This window comes from Tachypleus tridentatus, chromosome 13, assembly GCF_004210375.1.
Source record: "Tachypleus tridentatus isolate NWPU-2018 chromosome 13, ASM421037v1, whole genome shotgun sequence".
Taxonomy (NCBI): Eukaryota; Metazoa; Arthropoda; class Merostomata; order Xiphosura; family Limulidae; genus Tachypleus; species Tachypleus tridentatus.
This window is the reverse complement of record NC_134837.1, coordinates 9,080,715-9,103,938: the sequence shown is the minus strand read 5'-3', so window position 1 is coordinate 9,103,938 and position 23,224 is coordinate 9,080,715. Positions and strand designations below refer to the sequence as shown.

At 32.0% G+C, this 23,224-nt stretch overlaps 1 long non-coding RNA gene across 3 annotated transcripts in view; it reads left to right on the top strand.

The window, feature by feature from the left end:
• Positions 1-2,639: 2,639 nt before the first annotated feature.
• LOC143237347 (uncharacterized) overlaps positions 2,640-23,224 on the top strand; it is a 367,273-nt gene continuing 346,688 nt past the window's right edge. Inside the window, exons 1-6 of one of the 3 annotated variants that reach the window (XR_013020025.1) lie at positions 2,640-2,718; positions 3,439-3,537; positions 4,267-4,293; positions 4,593-4,628; positions 5,088-5,126; positions 5,334-5,599. This is a non-coding gene — a long non-coding RNA (uncharacterized LOC143237347). Of the gene's footprint in view, positions 2,719-3,438; positions 3,538-4,266; positions 4,294-4,592; positions 4,629-5,087; positions 5,127-5,333; positions 5,600-23,224 lie in introns of those variants that run through there. The other 2 variants (XR_013020024.1, XR_013020026.1) reach the window with 2 other exon arrangements.

The following is a 23,224-nucleotide window of genomic DNA, read 5'->3' as shown; positions in this document are numbered from 1 at the left end:
GAAATGTTCCGAAGAGACAGTTGTCGTACAAATTCTCAAGCTAAGTTTATGATTACAGAATGATAAATTTAGTGTTTACAGTTCTTGTTGTTAATATACACGGAACTTTAAAGGTGTAAATTTCTTTCTGTTAAAAAAACTGTAGTGGTTACACACTGTACAGTTCTGTTATTAATATCCACGATGTTTTGACAGTTTACAATCCTTGTTAATTACTGCCACGTTTATAGAATGATAGTTCTGTTGCTATATCAATATTGTTTTTACAGTGCATAGTTCTGTTGTTAATATCTATGGTGGTTTACGATTTACAATTCTTGTCATTAATAACCTATACTTCTACTGTCAGTTATAAATTATTGATTAGTCTAATAAGAAGTGATGAACGATTATATTAGGATTTAGACCAGATTACAACCACCTATTATTCACAGTGTAGTGTTCTATTGTTAGTATTCGTTGTGTTTTTTAGTTCCTTCTAAGTAATTGATTGGTGTAATAAAACACTTTTGATGAATTCACTTGGAGTTAGCCTCCACTACAACCATCTTCTTGAAGTTATCCAACCAGAAGCTGTTTGTAAAAAAGTAATTTTTATTGCTGTGATGCAGTTACAAACACCATTCAAAATGTATTAAAATTACTGCTATTTACTTGTGAGAACGCTGCATGATTTATCTATGAGCAAGAAGCACAGTTCGTTTACTTATACAAAATAAGTATATTTGTTAACTATATGAAAAGAATAGATAGATCTGAGAGTAGAATAATATTTTATCTTTACCCAACTTATTCCATTACTATACTCACACAGGTGCTTTAACACTGTAAACTTTAAACCTCAGGACTTATTTCTACAATTCTTATGAAATAGATTCTTGAATTGCAATACTAACGTAAGTCTATTGTCACGAACGTTTGAAACGTAATTATTTAGCCCTTCACAATTTATGATAAAGAATTTCTTTACAAGTGTTTTCGGATAATGTGTTATTAATTAAGATAACCGAAAATAACAACAAAAAATGTTGATCAAGGTAAGATTTCGGGTATCAGAAGGTGAATATGAAAAAACAGAACAAAATGAAGCAGAGAAAATATAGACAAATGAAAAACGCATGTATGAGAGATCAAGATAAAATACTCATGTAACAATAATACTCATATCACTTTGTTTGTTTCTTTTGGTCTTTCTTCAAAGTTACACGAGGGATACCCTTGAGAAAAGGTTTTCGTCACTACCCGCTGACAACTCTGGTGCTATTATTTTAATGAATAACAGTGATATTCTTCGTCACATTATAACGCCCAACTGCTACAAAGGCGAACATGATCGGTATGACGGGGATTCGAACCTGCCATTAGAAGAAACTCTCACAGAATAATATTTTTGTGAGAAATTGTATTAATAATTTAACCAGTCTTTCAAAACAAAGAGAACAGAAATGTTACAAGAAACATCTAAATCTCTTATATTATTTGTTATACTAAATTACCTTTTTTGATAAAAACATAGTTTTGACGTAATAATATATAGACCTTTCCATCACAGGTACCATTTTAGTAATCCTCAAAGGATCCGTGTCCAACACTTCAATGTCTTTCCTTAGGTAAGGAGCACAACACACTGTATGTGACCTAACCAGTGACCTATACAATGAAATTATAACCTCTTTAGATTTTATTCTTTCAGCATTTCTGTTGATATAACATAATATCATATTTTCTTTCCCACTGAGAACATAACATTGTTTGGATGGCTTAAGATACTTACCAATCATTACACCAAAATCCTTTTCTTTCATGACACTTTTAACATTATTTCCATCCAAATTATGCTTATAATTAAAACTATAATGTTTCAAATATATTATGTTGCATTTATCATGATTAAAACCCATCAATGATTTGCCCACCGCTAGTACAGCGGTATGTCTCCAGATTTACAACGCTACAATCAGGAGTTCAATTCCCCTCGGTGGGCTCAGCAGATAGTCCACTGTGGCTTTGCTATGAAAAAACAAACAAACATCTATGATTTATTGGACTAAATAACCTAAATTCTTTTATAAATCAGTAACACCCTCTCCACACCCGATAACACTCAACACATTAATATCATGTGTAACTTTAAGTCCTTTGTCTGTGTCTTAAATGTTAATCAAAAGGAGCAATGATCCTAAGATTGAGTCCTGAGATATATCACTTGGAATATTAATCCAGTTTGACTGAAGTCTTTTAATAACAACCCTTTGCTTTCTTCCTTCTTGCCGCTCTTTTATGCAATTCCATAAGTTATCCCCCACCTTTTTAGAGAAACGTTTCCTCACAAGCCTTCAACGTGTCACTTCGTCAAATGTTTTCTGTACATCCAGAGAAGCCAAATCAACACATTTACCCTAATACACGTATGGTGTGTAAAATTCAAACATGGAAGTCTACCTATTTAAACCATGTCTCTCTGTCAACTGTCAGGGTGTGAACGGCAATAGTTATGGCGAAAGTGTGCTTGAAATACTATGATCATTCATTCATCTAATACACGAAAAATTTTAAAGGGCTAAATATAGAAGGTAATGTTTAAAAATAATAGGCCAAGCACTAATACTTTGTCAAAAAGTATAATTAAAAATGTACACTCTTTCAGGTCAGTATGCTTCGAAAGAAGGCATAATGAAGGGTTACGAATGTCTTCTGAACAATTTGTCTATGACTGAAGTAAGTATTACATTACTATTTGTATTTGTTTAACACAGTGGTAAAGAATGTTATTTCGACTGAGAATCATAATATTAGAAATGTGTTAGACACGCGTAACATTTGTTTAGGTTGGTTTCTTATGACTTTTGAGCGAAGCTACACATTGGCTACCCTAGCTGCGCGTTCTTTATATAGCAGTGACAGATTACATTTATACTGTATCATGCATGTTCTGATAATATATGTATTACTTCATGCACGTAGTGATGATATTTGTGCAATATTGTACTTCTAGTTACTATCGCAGAACTTGGGAGCTTCTGTTGTGATTATTCTAGTGTATTCTTTATTTCTCATACATTTTTTGAACGTATTAAGAAAGATTGTATTAATACGGTATTATTGAATATTATTATACGTAATTTCTTAATGTATAAAACTCGTTTAAATATTTTCCGAATTCATTATTGAGCACAATCCTAAAGTGGTAATTATCCTTAACATAAAACAATTAGTTCTGTATTAGTATCTTATACAGACATGCTTGAGTAAATAAATGTGAAAATAGATTATTTTCAAAACTATTTTATCAAAGAAATATATGTTCTTTTGTTCTTGCAAAATATCAATTGTATAACATTTTTTACGTTTGTTAGAAATCTCTTACAACTTAATAACTGTAACAAATAACTCATCCTTTGTTGTTAGTGACACTGTTTATTTCTGTCTATACGTCAGAGAAACGTTATAGAACTATGTCAGAACCAGTCTGCCCCGGGTTTATCAAATGTAGAATTTCTGAACAAATTCTGTAACAACTTAGCTACCAGATACCAGGTAAATCTCTTCATAAGAATTAACAGAATATATTCAAGACAATATTTACCCAAGCATTACCAGTTTGTTTTAAAAATATTTTTCAAAATAATTTCAATTTTTATTTTGCTGAATAAGCGTTCTAGTAATACGCTGTTTGTTTATTTCTCACAGTCGTTTTCAAGCACTGTTAAAAAATTTTCAAGAGGAAACATGATAGTACCTTTGGATGAATAGTACATTATGCATGTTTGCGCTAATAAAACAACAACAAAGATAATACGATAGTACCGTTTGTTTCATTTGTGGTTTTTTATAAGTACAAACCGTTTCTTGTGGCGCAAGTTGTCCGTTTAACGTTATTTTTAATCTTGTGAAATAAAGGTATATAACTCAAATTATACTAACAAACTCAGTTTCGATGAACTTAGATTAACAAAGCTAGGTGAATGATAGCAAATATCGGTCAGGGAATTTTTTATAGAACTTTAACTTTAAAAACGTACTGGTTTAGTTTAAACTCTAATTCATTCACCTTTATAACATTTTATTCCAAATGAAAATTGGTGGCTATTTAGCGTTAAAGGTAATTCAGAATTTTATTTTGCAAAAGTAGATCGTACAATGATTTTTTTGTTACTGATTATAGTGTAGAAGTATATGTTAACATAAATAAACTTATGATAAAGATGCTTAATGCAACCGTTTAAAAAAGAAAACAAATGTTACCCTTTTTTTTTTTTATTTCAGTTTGATATTTGTATAGAGAAATATTCGGTAAGTGCTGTAATTTATTTTTATGTTACTTAAATCATTAAAGACGTGTAAACAGAAAAGTTCATAATAATATTTCATAATCTATGGTATGTAAGAATGAATTAATGATTTAACTCTGTTTATAATTAAAAATTGTTTCTAATTGAATTTTATATGTAAGGTTGAAACTTCGTGCTCAGTGTAATGGTTTCCGTAATATGTTAAACGTATTTCCGTATCAAGTGAATTATATAAATCAATATGAATTTTAAACGTAAAATGAATAGTTTCGACAAAATGTAATTCCATTTTTTATACAGCACACAGAGAGAATTTTTGGTCCAACTCTATACATCGTAAGTTTATTTTATTATGTATATATATATATATTATTACGATGAATTACGTTAAGTAAACAAAATGTCACTTTATTACAACCAAAAACAAGCCAAAACAAAAAATAATCCTGCTATTATTAACTATTGACTTTGAAATGTAATAAATATATCAAAATAAATCACATAATAAGGATAGTTATAATATTTTATTATTATTTTTGTACTAAATATAACTAATTAACCTCTAAAATTTATTGGAACAGTTTTTTATGCAAAGTTAAACTTTATTAATTTTATTTCGTTCTGTCTTATAGCTTTGCTTCTCTAAAATTTAACATATTTATATATATAATCATTTTTTTAATAATGTCTACACTTGACATAACAATGTAAATGTAAATGTTCACGATTGTTGTTTTTGTTTCTATAAGTGATTTAAATTTCTTTTAACAAATATTTATTAATTCTTTAATACAGAACTGTTTAGAGCACTTTATTCTGGCTTCGAGATTGAGGGTAAGAAACAATTATATAATTCGGATCTAATAATTGTATTATTGTTTATTTTATGGTTAAGAAATGTTCTGAAGGTTACTATAGTAAAACTGAAAATGCTCTAAATAAACAAAGTGCAAATACTTACTTGTTTCATTTAAATTAAAGTACCGTGGATCGGCGACTAATTAGGTTTCTTTTTTTTCCCTTTATGTATTTTCTGGGTAGGAGAATGAATGAATAACACAGATATTCTTCCACGAAGAAAACAAAGAAAAAACTCTCAATTTTTTGTCAACTTTTAATGTCTCATGTTCTAATTAGTAAAAAATAAACCAAGAAATAACAATCTTTTTATTTTTTTCTTTCTATATTATTAATCAGATGTTTTTTCTTTCATTTGTTTATCTCTTTAATTATCCAATAAATTATGTTAGCATCTTTAATGTTCTTATTTTTTGTGTGTTTTGTTTAACTGACAGAGTGGAAATGAAAACCCTTTCATATTCGTGTGATTTGGTGTATTGTTTTATGTTGCACCTAAGAAAAGGTGGTACAGAGATACAATTTCTTATGTTTTTACGATGCATTTTTCTATTTTTTAAAATACTTAAAATTAAATTAATGTTTATTTACATTTAAATCAGTATTTATTTAACTTGTAACAATATTAGTAATGAAATGTTTTTATTTGTCTAATCGCAGCTAAAAAACAACAACAATAATACCAAATAAATTCATTAACAGAAACTAATAACGTACTCAAACTAATGACAAAATATTAAAACATGTTAAGTAGGTTCTATTAAAATGGTTTTGGAGCATCACCACGTCGTTACAGTACATGTTGTCACATTTTCTCAAACTCTCTCTCTCGTGAAAGTCCTAATGCCCCAAGGTGATCACTATTTATCTGTTCTCAATTAAGAACGAAAAATACATCCGTTATGGTAATTCAACTCTCTGATCTCATCACTTATTTATGTGCAGAATTTATGAATATTTTACGTTGGAAAAAGCTGTTACATACCCTTTCTAACAGCCTTTTATTTTCGGTAACGATAAACAATGTTAAATATACTGATGCACACCGTTCCACCACAGATTCATATCATGTTTGTCACATGACGTTCTGATTTACATCATCATAATTCTTTTAATACAGCGTGTTATCTAAGGAACTTTAGGATGAAACTAGAGGTAAAAAAACTAATAATTGTTATTGAAGTTTATCTAAAGTATTTTCACACTTTGTAGTTATTGTTATTGGTGAAAAAATCACTTTGTTTTATTATTTGAAGTTCTTATATTTACTAAAGATGAATTCTCACAATTTGAAATTTCTGGTATTATTTAATATGGATTTTTTTTGTTTATATTCAGTTTACAGTTTTTATTGTTTGTATAGCATTCCAGTGATTTCTTAGTGCTTTCTCAAGAGGCTTAAAATGACTAGGTTATTAAGGCAATCTGGGGTCGTTGGTTCGTAGCCCCATCTCACCAAATGTGTTCACTCCTTCAGCCGAGGGGTGTGTTATTATGTACCGATTAGTCCCCCTATACGCTAGTAGAATGAGTTGCCCACGCGTTGGCGGTTGGTAGTCATAACTAGTTACCTTCCCTCTAGTCTTACGATGTTAAATTACGGACAGCTTACGCGAAATTTAAAACAAATAAATCTTTTTTTCAAATAGTAAAGTACTTGACTCGTAAATCCCATTATTCTTTGGTAAAAAGAGTAGCCCAGGAGCTTTCGTGTAGCTTTGCACGAAGTTCCAAAACAAAAAAAAAATATTCGCAATGTATTAATTTTTTTTTTTTTCAAAGAATGAAAGTATAATAAATAAAGGGATATCTGCTCTCTCTACAGAGGGGAATCAACCCTCTGGGTTCAGCGATGTAAATCTGTAGAAGTATAACTGTCTCACCAGGTAACATCATAAATATTAATATCAGAAACTTCAAACTATAGGCTTGAACATTTTTTGATACAGGCCTAACAGAGACATCGCTAGATATTTTAAAAGTACGATACAGTGAAGCATAGGATCAGTAGTATATAAATATTGATGATTATATAACGACGATTACTCAACAGAAACATGTAAAGAAACTTTTCGCTGAATGTTTAGACTGTAACGAGCTGACGCTGACAGGGTCAGTAAAAGGGTTATGCAAGCCATGGGCGATGTATTAATTAAACAGAACCAGGAAGAATCTCGGTCTGTCTAACGTTACACAATCAAGTCCACATAAAACAATACTCCAACCAAGCCTACAGTTATGATAATGTATATAGACTAGTATTTGAAATATAGCATTAATACTTACACTTTTATTAATGTATGAACTACTAGTAATTTAACAACTGTGTTAGTCCTAATGTTTTTAACAGAATCACTAGTTCTCTAATATGAAAATATATCGTTAGACCACAATAACACATGTATCCACATTTACATCAACACATTATATTGTATTAGAAATTATAAGTACAAATATATTCGTAATGTATTAAAAGTCTTTTTTTTTTCTGAGAATGAAAAATATAATGAATATCGGGCTATCTGCTGTATGTATTGTGGGGAATCAAACCTCTGGTTTTAGAGATGTAAAGCTGAAAACGTATTGCTGTCTCACCGGAGGACATCATAAATATTATAACACATAATACCTTATATATAACTGTAGCTGTAAATTGTCGCCTTAAAATATTAGACCACCATTAATAAGACATATACCCACATACACATCAACATATTATATTACGTCCGAAACTGTAAGTATATTTATCAGCTTATATGTAGTGCTTGTTTCTTGAAAATTGTGAATACTTGTATAGCACATTGCAGAAAAACTTAACTTGTATATGGTCTATAGAATATAAATGCAGGTGTAGCCTTACGTTACAATTCCAGTGTTATGTCATTAAACAATTAGATCTACATTATAGACCTAAAAGCGATAGATTTGGAAGACGTAAACAAAGAAGTTGATTCTCTTTACATTTAGATCAATATAAACTGTCAGGACACATGAAATATTATTAAGCAATAAAGTGATTATATAGAACTCATCTGGGGCTATTTGAACAGTTTTTGTACCAGTTGTTTACCTTCAACAATATTTAAAAAACTAACGATTCTGACACTGTGGAACCAGCCTATTACAAGGTATCTAAACCTTTTATGCCTAGAATATGAGGCACTGAAACTATTTAACTGAAAATATCTGGGTATTCCGTGTTGGGATTATTCATAACCGAATCTCTGTCAACAAGACTAATGAAATGACGGCGAAGTCAGTGGTCATTGCAGCAAGGATAGAATACGGGACCTTTAGAGCTTTTCCAAAATTCTGATATTTATCCTTGAAACGATGGTTTAGCTAAATCCTGGCATGGCCAAGCGCGTAAGGCGTGCGATTCATAATCCGAGGGTCGCGGGTTCGTGCCCGCGTCGCGTCAAACATGCTCGCCCTCCCAGCCGTGGGGGGCGTTATAATGTGACGTTCAATCACACTATTCGTTGGTAAAAGAGTAGCCCAAGAGTTGGCGGTGGGTGGTAATGACTAGCTGCCTTCCCTCTAGTCTTACACTGCTAAATTAGGGACGGCTAGCACAGATAGCTCTCGAGTAGCTTTGTGCGAAATTCCAAAACAAACAAAAACAAACAAAAGCTAAATCCTGAGTAAAAGTTGTAAACAGAAAGTCGTCAAACTTATACCGAACGGTAGATAGAGAACATAGTTCCGCTTCCAGTCACGTCATTTCTTTAGGCGTCAAAGTGACTTCTGAGAGGTCAGTGTGGATGTCAGTGTGACTGTTATTGGTGTGAGTTTAGTAAAAAACAGTTTTTTACAGTAGATTACAGTAATCATTCAGTCCAACAAAATGAAAGTAGAGTAAACCTCTTGGAGGATAAGAGATACCAGTGATTTAGTGTTAATAGGTTTGGTTTACTTTGAATTTTACTCAAAGATACCTGAAAGTTATCAGCTTTATCTGTTCCTAATTTGGTAGTGAAGGAACAGACAAAAGGCAGCAAGCCAACACTACCCACCGTCCAATGTTGGGCGACTCTTGTTTAATAACGTATAGTGGGAATGACCGTCGCTTAATTACATCTCAATAGCTAAAAGAGTAACCATGTTTTGTTAGACAAACACTGGAGCCCGCGACTTTCAGTTGGAGAATCGAGTGCTGCCAAATTAGCCAATAAGAGGATATATATTGTAATTCCTGAAAATGACTGTTACATATGTAAGACGTAACTTAGTAACTCACGCACAAGGAAATAAAATCAGCAGCTACAAAACATGGAGAGTTAAAGCACGTGCTACTACGTTGTCAGTCACCTGATGCGAATAAACATTCATGCTTCACGGTATAGGCCAAAGATGGCAGCACCAAAAATTGACAATTGTTTTGAGGGGGTATTCTTCCATGTTGGAGATCAAGAAAACATTTCTTTGGTAACCGTGGGGTAAAATCTCAATTTTCCAGTCAGTGGATATAATTATTTCTTCAAACTACATAGCAAAAGAGTTAAAACAAACTGTCATTCTCTCTTATTTATATTACAAATTAATTAATAATTAATCCTTATTTTTCACTAATGTCATATGATGCACAACAACAAGTTCTTTTGTCTTCTCTCTATTTTTACAGAATGATAGAAAAAAGGAGACAAAAATTACTTTAGTTAAAATCTAAATCTTGCATTTGAGGAAGTAAAGCACAATTTACAGAAAATACGACTAAAGATAGATTAAACCTTGGATCTGTTATAGAACCTAAATGTACGTTTAGAAGTTCTTATATTTGCATCATAATATTTCATTGTGTGAAGAAGTTCTAGACCTATAATGGGATATAAATATGAGTTGAAAATTTAGTTAGTGATAGAGCTAGAGTAAATTACTGTGAGTTTCGCCATAAAGAGTGTATACGAATCTTTTAAGTGAAATTATCACAAACTGTATTGTAATAACGGAGAAGGCAGAATAATTATTTTCTCAAACTGTGCTCTAAAATAAGTGGTCCGCCTTTGAATACAATTGCGATAATCACCAGTGTAATGAATATATGAACATAAGTTTGACTTATTTCAATATATTATATTAATGAAAGTTCGTTTTGTACTGGGCAACAGATTTAACATTTTATATTTATTTTAATATCTACTTTTGTTTCAGTTTAATATATATTTAGAAAAACAAGTAACTATTCTATTAATTTGTATCAGATATTCGAGTGTAAGAATTAACAATATACGATGTGTGTAGGTAAAATACCAGTATTGTTGTTTTAACTGAAATTTGTAATAACTGTTTGTGATAACTGTTATTATACATTATTTTGTTGTTAATATATATTTATGTTAATACAGAAACTTCTGTGTATCAATCTTGTTAACAAATATAAACATGATGCATACTGACATTCAGTTAACTTGTAAATTTGAATTAAGATTTCAATTTATTTGAAATCATATAACGCGACCTACGTAAGATAATAAATTGCAGATTCGTCCAGGATTAATTATAATATGCCCCCGCTGGTACAGCGGTACGTTTACGGATTTACAACGCTAAAATCAGCGATCGATTCCCCTCGGTGGGCTCAGCAGATAGCCCGTTGTGGCTTTGCTAAACGAAAAACACAAAACACACAAAATTATAATACGTAACTGTTGTTTGTCTATTATTGTAATTTATCGCCAAGAAGTCGCAGACACCAATTTAAAAATATCCGGTCTTAAAAACCTGTCACGATGAGCCAGCCAAATGGTAAATGGTGATAGAATATGATGTAAAAAACAGCGGCTAAAAGATCTATATATGTATAGCTCTAGTGGTATCGAAAATATTGTAAAGGTCACAATCACATTATCTAACAATATCAAATAAATTTGATAATAAGGGATCAAAAGGCACAAGCGACTACAGCTTAAAGGTGCTGATCTACCAGAATTTATTAAACAACAACAAGAGAAAGAAGAAAAGAGGAGAAAGGAAAGTTTGAAATAAAGAAAATAAGAGCACAAATTTAGAAGGAATAAAGTGAGAGAGAGCGGACAGTAAAAATAGAGAGAATAAGAGCACAAAATGCATTCATCCAGCTCAACATAACAGAAAGATAGAGGACCCAAGAATAACAATAGGATCAGGGTTAGCCAACACAAGTTGCCCAGAGAAAGGCCTGCAAGTAGGTATATGCAGACATGACATCATAAGGTACATGGATTATGAAAAATTAAATGTGGCCTTACGGAAGTGCTATGAACTTACTGAGAAAGGTTTTTGGCAGAAAATCTAAAAAGTCATACCTGACAATGGAGACACTGTATTTCAATATGTGACACAACTACGACAATACTTTACAACATGAACTGACACTGTTTTGTATGACGACAGTTTTCAAACACTGCAAGATGTACTTACTATGTGGCCATGTGCCTTTCTGATATGTCATTGTTCCTAAAAAAGAAAGCAGCGAAAGACATGAACGGGATTATCAAGCTGGCAGAACATTACATGGAAGCCCATGAAGGGAATGTAATCGACAAGTATAATAATAACCAGTCAAAGTCAAAAACCAGTGGTGGGTGAACAGAAGAGAGTGATATTGTAGCCATGTGTATAAAATCACCCATCAATGGCTTCGCGATAAGTAATACGCCACGCAGTAGAAGTTTGAAGAAACCAAACAGAAAACAGACTGGTGAGGCACCTACGATCACCACAAGAGCTCAAGAAAAGTAAAGCAAACAATACATTAGGTCTTGTAAGTGTTGTATGATGATATGCTAAACTCAATCTAATTAATTACATAACGACCGTTGTTGTGACAGATATAGATGGTTAAACATTTATAATATACACCTCTTTCGCTTTCACCTACAAATTCTTAGCAAATCAGAAACTGAATTAAACGTAGAAGTCAGAGATTTAATAAATAACTTTATCTTATTGTTTCTTGTGGTTGTTAAAACTGTTAATCTCTAAGAGATAAATTATACTGTTACCGTATGCAAGAATCACATTATTGGTGGTTAACCAGACGAAAGTTATATTATATTGATAATCCTTGTGATTATAGATGAAAATATCATCACAAAACTCATTCTTATTGTTTAAAGTGACACTTGACGGTTTGTAGTCCGGTATATTTATTTATACACTTGGCGCATTATCATTTATACATTTCAACGGATCATTTCATGCAACACACGAATATGTGTGGTAAGCAACATACACTGAGCATGGAACTATTTCGTCGTTGAAATTTGGGATTCGTCAGTCGTTCTACCAAAATATGATAGTCACAATGTATAATGAAAAGAAATATTCGATTTTTTAAGTTTCAATGTGGTTTTTATGCTTTAACAAAAATTATAACATAATTATTTGAGTCCGTTTTATTTAGATATTTCAAGTTTATCAGAGTCCAATCTTACCACGTTTCTACCTGAGTTTATATCTTAAATATGGTCTAAAAGGTTATTGTGAATTATGTACACCTGAGTGCATGATGTGTGTTTTCTTAGAGCAAAGCCAAATCAAGCTCTTTGCTTCGTCCACCGAGTGGAATCAAACCACTAAATTCAACGTTGTATATCCCAGACTTACCGCTGACCCACCGGAAGACGCACCATGAAAGAAATCCCTAATTTCAAATCTGCAAAGGGACTTGCTACATTATTATTGTAATTTGACGCACAGCACGCGGTTTATATGCGTTAATATGATATATATTTAAATTGAAATTGTAAAGCTAGCTTTATAGTTAAGCATTTTGAAACAAACATTGCTATATGAGGATGATAACATTCAAACTGATTCTTCTATAAAAACTTTGTATGACCTGTACTTAGGTCAAAAAGATTAGGTATGTTACATGCAGGGAAAAAATGTTCCGGTTCTTTCAGAAGGGATTTAAGTATCCTTATGCCGAACATGGCACAAAAATTCTCTTATTAATTAGAACCAAAGATCTGTATTTAATTTGAAACTATTCAAATATAAATATGTACGAAAAACACAACAATATTTTTGCCAACAAACTAGCAGTCACAGAATTTGTGACTTGTTGCCACAATAAGCAGAATAATACGTTTTTGGGTCTGATATGAGATATGTATAAATTTATTAGAAATTGTGGCGGTATTTATTGCCGAATATCTGCAAATTAAATGTCAGTTTAAGAATTTGACGCTGACAAATTTTAAGAGGGGTAATTTCGTTATAGCGTGTATTTTCATGTTGTGAATGTAAATTTAAAAATACAGTTAATGTTTTAAGTGAAAAAAGAAAGAACATGTCAATAAGTTAAACAAAAAGTCTAATGTCTGTAAAATATTTAGTTCATTCTACACCACATAATCTATTTTTTGCCTTCTTATTGATTGGTTACGTGGATTCAGGGGATACATGTAAGTAAGCAACATCAAAACTTGATTGTTACTTGACACAAATACAATTTTATGAAACAAATCAATAACACATTTCCTTGTATCAAAGTTACTTAATATGTCACTAATTAACATGGAATATGAAAAAATTATAGCTATTAGAATATTGAATGCATGACTTTGGAGATTATGAAAAAAATGTTTTAATTTATATTTCCTTAAAACTATAAAGAATGTGAAGTTTGTACGTCAGCAACATCAAACAATTATTAAACACCTACGTGATTACAGTTATCCATTTCATGAGCATGTTATCCCGATTTGTACTTTGAAGAAAAATGGTTTAAATCAAGTGATGGTACGAAAAGTGAAAGGAAAAAGTAACATTGTTGTATGTTTTATTTTCATTGCACTATGGCTGTTCATACTTAACAATGGAACACGTACTGAAAAGAAATAATAATACAGGACAAGTTCAGTTAAAAAAATATATCCGTTATATGTGTATTTGGTATCTCAGAATCTTGCATGTTTCTGCCTCAAAACTGGAGTAAATGTTTTTACTAATTAATATGTGAAATAGAATAACAAATACGTCTGCGTGACTTTCCACGTTACTGGAATAATAAATCGGTCTATGTTGTTATTAAGCACAGATGGCTATATGAGCTCTGGCCACCACGAGTATAGAAACCATGTTTTTCGTAGTGTAGCTTATATACAGATAAAATTCTATATGTATGTATATGTCCGTTTTTATTTGTCTGTCTGCATATTCGCTGAGTCACTCAAGGGTCTAATTCGAACTACTAAATTTATGGTTTACTTTGGTCGTAAATTAACTCGATTTACAATAACCAAAGCTGAGATGTGGCCTAGAGCTCTTGTGGTTGCTATAAAAACATTTGGGGAATGTGGGAGCGCTATAAGAATGACAGTCAAATCCCTCTATTTGATCACACATTAGTAGCGCAAGAACTGAGGATGAGAATCTGATGTCTAGCTTATTTCACTCTTGTCTATCCTTTCAATACTATGTGCAGGTGAATTCCCTTTGTATAGCGTTACACATACATTTCAAAACATGTAAAACCAATCAGAAAGAAACGTTTATTTAATCCTCAGGTTCTCACTATTTAACAAATTCATGAAAGCGAACAGTATCTCATACATATTGATGTTAATAATTAGGAACAAATTAAGGTTGAACAAAAATTGTCCATAAAACAGACAATACGAACAGTCTTTACATAGCGTACCTTTCGAAACGATTTTGTGAAGACGTATGTAACTATGCACACTACATTTCGTGTTCCTGATAGAAGTATTTACACATAATATATGTGTCTATTAACACTTGTTATGGTGTTTCTGGTGAAGAGTTCTGTGAGAATGTGTGTAACTACACACTTGGAAATTGTTGTCGTTCATGTAGGTGGGCCTCTTCTAATGTACAAGAAACAAAAGTCGTATTATTGTAATAATCCTTGGGATGTATAAATAAAATATTTTCAAAAACTCAACCTTATTATTTGAAGTGACATCTGGTGTTTATAGACTGGTATATTTATTTCTACATTGAGCACATTATGACCTATAATTTCGACGGATCATTTTAAACAGCACGAAAATGATTAGTGAGCAAGCATACTCTGAGCACCTGACTATTTCCTGGTTGTAAGTTTCGATTCGTCGGTCGCTATATTAAACAGTGAATGTTTCAAAGCATAATGTAAAGTAATATTCGGGTTCATTAGGTTTTAATGTGTTTTTTTTCTGCTTTAAAATATTTATGACATAAATCAGTGTCTTATACTTCCAATTTTACCATTTCCATCTGAGATTAAAACTTAAATATGGTATTAAAAGTTGTTGTGAATTACTATCAATACTGGAAATAAAACTGTTCTGCTTAATCAGTAATGACGAGAAAACGTACTTCTATCAAAAAATATATATGTAAAAACGGCTGGTTTGGATTGAGAAAATTTGTATGTAGAGGAGCGAACCTGACGATGACCAAAAAAGGTCGAAACGTTGTTCGCTCCTGTACATAAAACTTTTCTCAACCCAAACCAGCCGTGTTTACATATATATTGTTCTGTTCAATATTATGTTATTTCTGTGGTGACAATAAACTTTCATATTTGTACAACAGAAAAAGACTGTCCTTGTATTTTGGCTTAATTACTGAATTGTATACGGTACAATACTGATAAAAAATTATATATTCTACATTAACATTTCACAAATCCTTCTGTTTACCACACGTTTGTGGAAGATACCTAAACACAATATCACTTTCAAACTAAATATTACGTAGCACATATCCTTACATAGCGTTAGCTAGGCTTTGGTATTTATATAAAAAAAAAACATATTTTTACTATACTTTTTGTGTGAAAATATATTGAAATAGACACAAATACATATTCCGACACATGTTGTGTAACGTTAGCGGTATGGCTAATTTGCATATTAGAAAACAAAAGGTAACTTCAAAGAAATGTCTCATATTCTTGAAAACATTTACAAACATGACTGCATTCTCCTGAATATGGGTCCAGACTTTAAAAATATATGACTAATTAGTCTAAACTAAGGAAATCTCTAGAAATTTTTTCAAAATAAATTGTGATAGTTGTTGAAGTTTAAGAGTTAAACATTCTAACTTAAGCATTGAAACAATCCATTGAATCATTTTTAAAGCCGAAAACTCACTTGAATAATTAACACATCCTATCTGTAATGTAACGGTGAGTAACATGTTAAAAGTAAATAAAACACTTAATCATAGTTGATTAGCCGTCGTTAAATACAATAAGATTTTATTTCATTTAACAAAGATAATAAAGAGAATATAATTAAAATCAAAACACTGCCACCTATAGAATATGTTACAAATTTTAGTTTTAATTGAATCTAATAAACAATATGACAATGAAAATTAAACATATTTATTTACCAGAAGTTAGAAAAATTCATAAACAGAACCTATCACACATATTGTTTCTAATTAACAGCACACGGGTGTAAACGTAACTGTCTTACGAAAACAAGATTGTAAATATCTTATTTATATTTGCGTTACATCTTCCAGGTGTTACGTATTACGATTTCAAATAGTCGGAAAGTTTAATCCTAATTTAGAACTAAACTGAATCTGGGTATGTATGAAATTTATGATATGTTCTTAACACAAATATATTTTAATATACTACATACATACATACACTTCTCTTGACACGAATACTAGCTTGCTCTACTCCTCACACGTAAGGTTTCTCCTAATGTTCTCGTAGAAATAGTATCGACTGGAGTTTGAAATTGCGAAATCTATAACGTTCCTGGCCAATTATCTGTAGTTTCCAATTAAATCATTTATAAACATATGTTAAACTGAACAAAAAACAAAGAATTGGAAATTGTATTAAATCCGTTTATATTATGGGAGTTAGTTGATTGTGCAAGACTACCAGGAGTGTCAAGGTTACGCTTGCGAGACTATAACATAGGTTATGCACGTGACGTCGTACATGCACTGGATCAGTATTGTTTTCCCGCCATATTGGATGTAAGAACAAATTAGTGAATTAACAGTGACCCTGGCATTGAAATGCTCAAAACAGCATCGTGTAATAATGCCAATTGGTTTTGTTGCTATTGGTTGAACAAAGTACAGTCATTACCTTTGGCCATCTTTGCTCCTGTCTCCAAGTTGTATAATGTGACTGCTGCACATGAGTAATATTTTCATGTTTCTGTTAAACACATGCAATGTGTAGTCAAGTCCTAACCTTCTTGTTGATCTACAACCCATAGAAGGGACCGTCGGACAGTTGTTTGGATTTACGTAGTTACAAACATATTCGTAATGTGTTTAAATATATTCTCTTTCAGGTAATGAAAATATAACAAATATCGGTCTGCTGCGTCTAAGGAGGGGAATTGAACCTCTGGTTTTAGCGATGTAAACCTGAAAACGTATAGATGTCTTACAAGAGGACGTCATAAATATTGATACCAGAAACACCGAAATTTCAAACTAAGGGCTTGAACATTCTTTAGGGTGCCCAACTGAGACATCGCTAGATATTTTAAACGTTTAAGAGAAGTACAATACAGTGAAGTATATAAAAATTGATGATTATATAACGACGTGACTCAATAGAAACATGTTAAGAAAGTTTTCACTGAATGTTTAGACTGTAATGAGCTGACTCTATAAGATCAGTAAAAAAGTTACGTATATTATGGACGCTGCATTAACTAATTAGAACCAGGAAGAATCTCGGCCTGTCTAACGTGATACAATCAAGTATACATAAAAGAACACTACAACCCAGCTAACAGTTATGATTATGTGTATAAGCTAGTTTCTGAAATATACCATTAATAGTTAAACTTTTATTAATGTGTGAACTACTGGTAATTTATGAATCACGTTAGTCCTAATATTTTTAACAGAATCAGTAGCTAATTAATTTGAAAATAAAACTTTTGCTGTAAATTATCACTTTAACACGTTAGACCACCATTAATAACACATATATTCACATACACAACAACACATTTTATTATTTTAAAAATTGTAATACACTTATCAGCCTGTAAGTTGTGCTTGTTTCCTGAAAATTGTGAATATTTGGAAAGAATCTTGCATTAAAACCTTAAATGAAAACATATTAAGGGAAGCAGTTGAAATAGACTCTTGCACAACAGTACGTGAGCTTGCAGAAAAGCTAGGCATAAGAAAATCAAGCATTTCCAACCACCTGTGTGCAATTAGAAAGACAAAAGGTTGGATAAGTGGGTTCTGTATGAGTTGACTGTAAATCAACAAAATTGGCGTTATGAGACCTGTCAAGGATGACGCTGCAAAAACTGAATGAATTGGGAATCGAGGCTCTGTATCATCCACCTTATTCCTCAGACCTTTCCCCAACATATTTTCATTTTATCGAGAACTTTCACAATTTTTTAAACAATAAACGCTTTTAAAACCAGACACCTGCAGAAAAGTTTTCAGAGAGTTTTTAACACTGCAAATAGTGCTTACTTTCATCAAAGTATGTTTTAAAACACTGGTTTATACTTTTCCAAACTTTGCTGTTCAAAAACGACATTTATTTTTGGACAACCTAATACAAGACATCTAAACGTTTTATGCCTTCAATATGAGGCACTGAAAATTAGGTAACTGAAAATATCTGAGCATTCCGTGCTGGGAATGTCCATAACCGTGTCTCTGTTAATAAGGCTGATGAAATGACAGCTAAGTCTGTGGGCTTTGCCTGAAGGATAGAATATGGGTTCGTCATAGCTATACCAATATGCTGACGTTTATCCTCGTAACGATGGTTCACCTAAATCCTCAGTTAAAGTTGTAAACAGAAAGTTTTCCTGTACAAAATCAACGTCACAGAAAGTCGTTATACTTACACCAAAAGGCAGCTGGTAAACATATTTCCGTTTTCAATCACGTCATGGTCATGTCTTTATGTGTCAATGTAACTTCTGAGAGATTGATATGGATGTCAGTGTAACTGAAGCGTAACTGTTGTTAGTGTGAGTTTTCTAAAAACGATATTATAACAGTCGTTTAAAGTAAACACCCATTTCAACGAAAATATATCGAAATAAAAGTAGAGTAACCCTCTTGCAGGATAATCCATACTAGTGATATAGTGCTAACTAGTTTAGTTTACCTTGAATTTCGCTCAAAGCTACTTATCTGCGTTAGTAGTGAAAGACTAGTGAAAAGGCAGCCAGTCAACATCACCCACTGTCAACTCTTGAGCTACTCTTTTACTAACAAACAGTGGGACTGATCGTGGCTTTATCACATCTCTGTAACTAACAGAGTAGGCACGTTTTGTATCACAGGAATTTGGTTCTGCGACCCTCATATTGGGGTTTGAGTGCCGTACTCATCTGGCCATGCCGGACAAATATAGTGTTAATAATTAAAAATACAACAATACAAAGACATTATTAAATACAATTAATTTCGTAAATTTGTCAAATGGCCCGGCATAGCCATTAAGGCACTCAACCGGTAATCCGAAGGTCGCGGGTGTGAATCCTCGTCACACCAAACATGCTTGCCGTTTCAGCCGTGTGGACGTTATAACGTGAAAGTCAATCCCACTATTCGTTGATAAAAGAGTAACCTAAACGTTGGCGGTGTGTGGTGATGACAAGTTGCCTTCCATCTGATCTTGCACTGCTAAATTAAGGATGGCTAGCGTAAATAGTCCTCGTGTAGCTTTGCGCGAAATTCAAAACAAACCAAAATTGACAAATGTAAATACATTCATCATCTTGTTTTTAGATTGGCCAAAAACCATTGTAGGGAAAATATTTCAGGCAAAATTTCTGAAACAGTTCCAACTCTTTAAAGAATTCAATATTTAGTTGGGATTTTGTTACATTTTTTTTCCATACAGCATGATAACAATTTTGACAAAATCTTGTGACAAATAATGTATGCATGATTTCAGTTATGCATATTATGTAAATAATCTGGACACTTGAATAAAATACGAATGAATTTCTTCTGTTGTACCTGAGAAGTACTTTTCAAATAAAAAAAAATTAAAGCTCAAATGGAGGCAAGCCATCACGTGATAACAATGACATAGCGCTATTATGTAACACTATCATTGCATTAAAATGTTTCACTAAGTAACAAACAGGCTAAGTGATTTTGAATGGAAAATCTTATATGTAATCCGGACTTCTGAAACATAGGCCTTCCTAACGATATGAGATTTATAACGTTTGATTAAAAAATTTGCGAGAAAAGTTTCAGGCTGACAGATAGTTAACTACAAGTTATATAATTAATATGACTTAATTTAAAGCTGTTATTTATGTTATTTTTTAATTAGAGTTCTTGAATAATTAATTTCAAGGATGATTCACCAGAAAGAATCAATTATCCACGTAGAAATGACTTATATCGGTGAATTTCAAAGACTGTCACAGGTAAGATGATATGTACTGTAATTGCTGAGAGACAATGATAAGTATAACAAATGTAAAAGGTTAGTAATTAAGTCACCCATAAATCAATAAAATCAGCTACAGAACACAAAAGTTAAAGCACGTGTCCCACATGGTCGGTCAGTCAGATGATGCTTATAAAGCATCCGTGTATCACAGTATAAGACATAGATGGCAGCAGTCACGCAAGATTAGCGATTATTTCGAGAAGAGGATATTCTCGCATATTGCAGTTTAAGAGCACTTTTCTGTGGTGCCCGTAGGGTAAATTCCGATTTCACAGTCAGTGGATATAATTGTTTATTCGGATATATCCAAACTATGTAACAACTGAATTTAAACCAACTTTCATACTTTATTTTTAATATTAAGAATTTATTAATAATTACTTTTTATTAACTTCAAATGATACCCAAAAATAAATTATTTTATCTTCTTTCCTCTGGATTTACAGAATGATAGAAAATTGGTGACAAAAGTTACTTTAGATGAAACACAAAGTCACGCATTGCTGGAAGTAAAGTACAATTTACAAGAAATTACGACTAGTGATGAAACTTCGGATCAGTTAGAGACCTTAACCATACATTTTGAAGTTCTTACTGTTGCCCAAGATGATTTTAACGTTGTTCAGAAAGAAGTAAAAAACAGTTATTTTCGTGGAACGCTGTTATGTTAAAACTGATTTTTTCTCAGAGACAAATTATACTGTTACCATATGCAAGAATCACTTTATATGTGGTAAACCAGACTAAAGTCATATTATTTTAATAATCCTTGTGATTTTTACATAAAAATATCATCACAAAACTCATTCTTATTATTTAAAGTGACACCTGACGGTTTGTAGTCCTGTATATTTATTATACACTTGGCATATTATCATTTATAAATTTCACTAGATCATTCCATGCGACACAGGAAAAAGTGTAATGAGCAAGTGTACGCTGAGCACTTAACTATTTCGTAGTTAAAAGAAAGGAATCGTTAGTCTCTGTATCAAGCAATGAAAGTTTTAATATATTAAGTAATACTCGATTTTATTAAGTTTTAATATCTTTTTTCTACTTTTAAAAAATATTTATAACATAGTTACCTGTATCTGTTTCATGTACAAATTCCAAGTTGATCAGTGTCCAATCTTACCACGTTTCTGGCCCGGTATGGCCTAGCGCGTTAAGGCGTGCACTTCGTAATCTGAGGGTCGCGGGTTCACGCCCAAGTCGCGCCAAACATACTCGCCCTCCCAGCCGTGGGGCGCTATAAAGTGCTGTCAATCCCACTATTCGTTGGTAAAATAGTAGCCCAAGAGTTGGCGGTGGGTGGTGATGACTAGCTGCTTTCCCTCTAGTCTTACACTGCTAAATTAGGGACGACTAGCACAGATAGCCCTCGAGTAGCTTTGCGCGAAATTCCGAAAAACAAACAAAACAAACTTACCACGTTTCCACCTGAGTTTAAATCTTAAATATCGTCTAAAAATATATTATGAATTATCAACACCTCAAACAAAACTTGTGTTCAATATTATATTGTTGTCACTAATACTATAAAATTTAATGTATATATCAGCGAAAAAGACTATCCGTGTATTGTGAGCTTAATTACTAAATTGTATAGATCCAATTTTGATATTTAATACCGATAGAAAAATATATATTCTGATAATAATGTATCGCAAATCCTACTGCCGAAAGAATCGTAAATTACCAGTGAAGTTGGTAAACAAACTTATATCAGTGTTTATCTCACATTGTTTCAAGGTAGCTTACACCGGGTAAGTACACCGTGCCTTTAGACTACCAGCAGGGGACATCTTCATCCTATGCTTTTTGTATGAATCATTTTTAAACCTGAAAATGTACTTGAATAATAAAGACAAACTATCTAAGGCTGATTATCATGTTAAAAGTAAATAAAACACTTAATCAGAGCTGATTGGCTGTCGTTAAATACTATAACATTTTCTTTCATTTCGCAAAGATAGTAAGCAGAATGTAATTAAAATAAAAACACTGCCACCTATTAAAAATGTTACAAATTTTAGTAAACAAATTCACAAACAAAACCCACCAAACGTTTAATTTCTAATTAAACAGCACGCGGGAGTAAATATAACTGTTTTACAAAAAGAAGATTTTAAATAACTTGTTTATAGTTACGTGACATATTTCTGGTGTTACGTGGTACGATTTCAAATGACCGAAAAACACGCATTTCTGAATATATATTTAACTAAAACAAATATCAGTATTAAAATAAATACATAATAGGAAATTCCTTACAAAGATAACAGTTGTTCAAAGATGATAAGATATTTACTTCATCTTCTGTAGGTTAGGGTACTCAATATGTAATCTGTGGATCGCAGGTTCCAGTCCTGTCACCAAAGAAAACAATGGTCTAAAAAGGTACCTCTTGTCTATTAACATTTATTTTCATCCATTATTTGATTATAGCCTTTCACTAGATAATTACTTAGGTAACACTGTGTAATACATACGGAAATAACATTTTCATACTTTATGTTTATTTGCAGTGGTAGTAGCTGAACCATTACGTATTTCCAAAATCTTTTTTTCGTCACTGGGTACTTAAGTAACACATGAAAGGAGTTTCACTTTGGACCGAAAGACGTGTGTGTTTAGTTATAGAAAATCCATTTGTGACTGTCTTCTATGTCCACCTAGAGGAGTG